Source organism: Mytilus galloprovincialis, chromosome 11 (assembly GCF_965363235.1).
Source record: "Mytilus galloprovincialis chromosome 11, xbMytGall1.hap1.1, whole genome shotgun sequence".
NCBI classification, from domain to species: domain Eukaryota; kingdom Metazoa; phylum Mollusca; class Bivalvia; order Mytilida; family Mytilidae; genus Mytilus; species Mytilus galloprovincialis.
The window spans coordinates 86,490,531-86,496,338 of record NC_134848.1 but is presented as its reverse complement, the minus strand read 5'-3'; the positions used below and the strand labels follow the sequence as shown (position 1 = coordinate 86,496,338).

Here is a 5,808-nt window from a genome sequence, read left to right as displayed (position 1 = left end):
TTCTTTTTTTTTTTTTTTTTTTTTTTTTTTTATTCAACAACAATATATCACATGCTGTTAACAGATTTCTTCACTGGTACAGCTATTTCAGTAAAGATCCCTGTTTGTTAGTACCTTAAGACCAGGGTATCTTCAGGTAGTATTTTTATAATTTTGTTAGTTTATATATTATTTGTCATTATATATTGTTTATCATTAAATACATTAATTCTCTATAATTTTACAATTATAACTTTGAATATGAACTTTATATTTATATATTGTAACTATCTGATAGATGTTGGGGATAAAAACAGAATCACGGGTTATTTAAGCGTGTACCGAATTTGATTTGTGGTTTAATGTATTTCTCTGTTGTCCGGTATAACGGTAAATTCATTTGTCATTTTTTGTGTGGATTATAATTACTTTCACCACGTGCTTGCCAAATTTAAATGAATTAGCCACGGAAGGTAGGTTTACATAAGAATCTTGTTCTCATAATGTATTAAGCATAATTTGCATATCTTATGTATAATATAAAGTTACAGTATATAGATTTAAGGAAAAAGTACATTTGTACTTTCACTTTCAAAACTCATTGAAAAAAAAACCCATCTATCAAACAATTGAAGTACAAGGAGCTCTGTAAAATACATAAAATATTGCAATACTGACAATAATGCTGTCAAATATAAGAATATATCTTTTCTAGTATCCCTTTACCTTCAATATTAATATATTTTTTTTGTAATAATAATCCTATTTTAAATTCTGACCTAAAAACATTGTATATGTTGATATTTTGTGTTCTATATTCTGACAAGTAATGTATTTTGTGAATAGTAAATACAATAACTGTAAGTATAAAGTTTATTTCATAATAATGTTCATCATTAATTTTATATCCCCAGATTAAATTTTTTTCAGTGAGAATGTGTCTACCAATCTTAACTAATTCAAGTATCTTATATATTTCTCCCCAAAACTCATCTAAAAAGTGGCATGTTACAAAAAAATGTTTATAGTCTTCTGTAACGTTACAAAAATTACAAGTAGAGTTATGGCTTATTTTCCATTGTTTTAATAAGACTTTGTTTGGAAGAATAAAGTGTAATAATTTCCATCTGCACATTTTCAGTTTATTATCTTTTAAGTAATTATGAATAAATTTTTGCACATATTGAGCTTCAATTTGTATGTTTTCACATTTCAAAATTCTATTCCACTTATGATATCCTATTGGAACTTCTTTATCATATTCTATTAAAATTGAATAAATTTTCTTTGAATCTAATTTTTCTAGTTTATGTTGGCAATTATTTTTTTCACTTATATATAGTGAGTTATTTATTAAAACACTAGTTTTTATTGAACATTCTTCATTTAATATGTTTAACCATTCTTTTGGAATTGCTTTTCTCAATCTTGAAAATTCAGCTATCCAGTTTGATTTATTTTTTAACTTTAAACTTATAATTTTTTCTGAAAAAACTCCATTTTCGTCAATTATATCATTTATATGAATGATATTACTGTCTATCCAATTTTGAAAAAGGAGTGTTTTCTTTTGAAATTTAATTAATTGATTTCCCCAAATAACTTCTTGACGGATAAGTCTGTAATTATTTGGATTTTTAGTTTTATTATTTTTATTTTTTAACCATACTTTAATCATATCAAGATAAAATTCTGGTAGCTCTTTAGTACCCGGTATAGAATATATATTATTAGTATTCATCCTTAAGATAAGTAGATTGCTACCAAATTTATTAAGATAAAACTTTGGTATAACCATCCAATTAAGAAATTTATCAGCAGTTAATCTTTTTATCCAACCTATCTTTATAGATTCTATATATTTATCTATATTTACCATTTTTAATCCACCAGCTAGTTGGTTATAGCTTAATACGGTGCGTTTAACTTTTTCTGTCTTATTGTTCCATAAAAATTCATATATGATTTTTTTAAATTTGTCCAAGTATTCTTTGCTTAAGGTTGACACTGTAGCCAAATAAGTGATTATAGGAATAATTAAAGATTTAATAACTGTTATTCTTCCTATCATGGTTAAGTTTCTTTTTTTCCAGTTTGATATAATTTTTACAGTCTTTTCTAGCTGTTTATCAAAATTTAGTTTTTGACACTCTTTTTTATTATGCCCAAAATATATCCCGAGACTCTTAATTGGTTTTTCTGTAAAGTTAATATTTTCATATTTTTCTTTACAATGTTTTTGCTTCCCTAGCCAAATACCCTCTGTTTTAGATCTGTTAAGTTTTAATCCTGAAAGTGATCCAAATTTTTCAATCATGTTAAGAGCTTTTGAAATATCTTGTTTTGATTTGAGAAAAAGAGTAGTGTCATCTGCTAATTGACTTATTTTTAAAGTGTGGGTTTTTCCATCTATCTTGATTTCAAATCCTTTTAGGTTATGGTCTTGCCTAATTTTACAAGCAAGGATCTCAACAGCAATAACAAAAATTATCGCACTGCAAGGGCAGCCTTGACGTATACCACGATATATACTCATGGGTTTAGAGATCCACCCATTGTTTAAAACTGAACTTTTTATGTCAGTGTATAAAAGTTTTATCCATCTCATCATAGAATTTTTAAATCCAAATTTTTGTAAAGCAAAGAACATAAAGTCCCATTCTAATGAATCAAATGCTTTCGAAAAATCTAAAAATAATAAGGCTCCCTCTATATTAAATTTATCTGCATAATCTATGACATCTTGAATTTGTCTAATATTATATCCTATGTATCTGTTTTTAACATACCCATTTTGGTCTCCATGAATAATTTGTGGTAATACTTTAATTATCCTTTGAGCAAGTGAATAAGCAACTAATTTTGTGTCAACATTCAATAATGTTATAGGTCTATAATTGTCTAAACTGAGAGGATCATTTTTTTTATGTAAAAGGGAAATAACTCCTAATTTTTGTGAATTTGTTAACTCCCCTTTATCAAATGAAAGATTAAAAGTTTTGACTGCAAACTCTTTAAGATGTTCCCAAAAAGTTCTATAAAATTCGACACTTAACCCATCAATTCCAGGGGCTTTATTAAGTTTCATTTTAAATAAAGAATCTGTGCATTCTTGAGTGCTTAATAAACCTTCCATACTATCGCTTTCTTTATCTGTTAGGACATGATCACATTCTGTATTCATAACATAATCTTTAATAGAATTTTTATCGGGATTTGAACTTTTATAGATTTCTTCATAAAACTCTTTTTCAATATTAAGTATTTCTGTAGGATGTGTATGTATCACCCCTTCTTTGTCTCTGAGCGCTGTAATGGTTTTTCTTGTTTGCCTAGCTTTTTCTAGTCCCAAGAAGAATTTAGTGTTTTTTTCGCCTTCTTCTACCCATTTAATTCTGGATCTTATTTGTGCTCCTTTTGTTTTTGAATCATATAATTTACCAAGTTTTTCTTCTATAATATTAATTTCCTCTTTAAGAGAGTTAATATCATCTATTTTACATTTTTTGTTTATACCCTTATTTAATTTCTTCAATTTGTTTTCTAAAATATGTATATCTTTAACATTATTTTGTGCTTTTCTTTTACAGAATGCTATGGTATGGTCTCTTACCTCGGTTTTAAAAAGATCCCACTTGACCCCAATATCATTGGTGAGTAAAATTTTCTTTTCATATTGTTTGATCAGAATTTTAATAAGGTTTTGATATTCTTCATTTTCTAAAATACTATTATTAATTTTAAAGTATCCTTTACCTTTTTGGTCTGATCGACCTTTTATTTTTATAGAAATTGCCTGATGGTCTGTATGAGTTATCATAGCTGGCCTAATATCAGTAGATTCTATTTTAGTTCTTATTTCAGGACAGGTTAAGAAAAAATCTATTCTAGATGCTTCATTTAAATTATTTTTACGTCGCCAAGTGAATTGTATTTCCTTGCCATGAATCTCTCTCCAAATATCACTTAGCTTTTGAGTTTTAATTAAAGATTTAAGGCTAAAAACTGGTTTTGTTTGTTTTAATTTTTGTGTTGACACTTTATTTTTTTTATCTATTTTTGTTAAAGTATCATTCATATCTCCTCCAATTATAACCATTCCTAAACTATTTTTTGTAATTATTTCTTTAACTTTTTTGAAGAAAATATTTCTGTTTTTAGGTATATTTGGTGCATAGACATTTACTAAAGTGTAAATACTGTCTTCGATTTCAATATTTATTAAGAGTAGCCTGCCCTCTTGGTCTTTGAATATATTTATAAATTTGCATTCTAAATCATTATTAATAAAAATTGAAACTCCTCTGGACTGTGAGGTTCCAAAGCTATGATATTGTTGACCTTTAATTTCAGAATTTAAGTCTTTCTCTAAATCTTCAGTGAAATGACTTTCCTGAACAAACAAAATATTACATTTTTGATATTTCATCCACAAGTATAATCTATGTCTTTTATCTTTTACTCTGAGACCTTGACAATTTAAAGAACATATGTGAATTGTTTTTGTCATAAGTCTTTTGTTTTTAGAATTTTATTTACTTGAATGTTTATTGAGCCTAAACAATTACATTCTTGAATTCTCATAGTTATTATTTTTTTAAAAGTATACACATATTTCAAAAATATACAATATTCATTTTTCATTAATACACAAGTTAAAAATAATAATACAAGCCAGAGATTTACAAATAAATTTGTTACAGAACATTTGATCAAAATCAAATACACCTCATCAGAGAAATATGTGTCTCTAAAAATCATACTGTGACATGTCAATGACAATATAATAAACAGTTGATTTCTTTCATTTTGTAACACCTGTTGTTTTCTATTTTTAGACACCAGACAACGTCGGTGTATGCATGGTTGGAGATACAAGAGTGATTGGATCTTATCGTGTGAATATTGGAATAGTGATTTTGTAAAACTTAGTGTTCTATTAAAGGAAATTGAATAGTGCGTATAAAGAATTGAAATATACTGAACATGAAAAAATAGAAGGATGTAATAGCATAGTACTGAACAAAAGGAAAATAGACATTGACAACTGTACGAATAAAACGATGTGAGCTTTTTTGTGTAATAAATTGTTGAGTTCAATATCTGGGACATAAACAAGAATTTACCTGTTTGAAACAGAATAGGTACTATTAATAGATTTACTTTTTCCAAGATTTCTATTCTCTTTTTCTTGTGAATAATGTTTGTAAAATGTTCAAATACATCTATCTGCATAAATATTATATTTTCTTTTCTATAGAAAAAAATATTGTACAAGCTACAACTGTTTCGTATTTGATTAGTACAATTATAATTAAAGTGATTTAAATCGACATACTTTTGTTTTTTATTAAACATCATTTTGTTTGTTTCAGATTTGTCTGAATTACTTTCATACACATGTGAATGTATGTAATCCTTAATTACATCACACTCATTTTTATTTTTATTTTTTTTGTTATATAAAAACAGGCTAAATATTACAAATATATACAAATATTTACACTTGGATTTCATTGATTATTTTGTGTTTGGTTTATTGGTATGAATACATTTCCGTTTACAACTGACCCTAAGTTTTAGTCTTTTGAATAGGGACAGCTTCTTTGTGTTTGTCTTCTGTTGGCGTGCTGGCATTTCTTTTTCCATTTTTTTTTGCTGCGGGGGTATTGGTATTAACGGTCTGTCCCTTGAAATATTGTTCAATATTGCCACCGGGTTCCGTATTTTTCTTCTTTTTTTTATGCTTCGGCTTTTTTTTCTCATCATTTTCCCCACTGTTCACTATTTCTTGATCACACTGAATTTTATCTTGTAAATGGTTATTTA

At 26.7% G+C, this 5,808-nt stretch overlaps 1 long non-coding RNA gene across 1 annotated transcript; it reads left to right on the top strand.

Moving 5' to 3' along the window:
- The first annotated feature begins 344 nt into the window (after window positions 1–344).
- On the top strand, window positions 345–5,312 carry LOC143052978 (uncharacterized). The gene is made up of 3 exons (XR_012971317.1): window positions 345–452; window positions 3,570–3,632; window positions 4,818–5,312. It is a non-coding gene; the product is annotated as an uncharacterized LOC143052978 (long non-coding RNA).
- The last annotated feature ends 496 nt before the right edge of the window (window positions 5,313–5,808 follow it).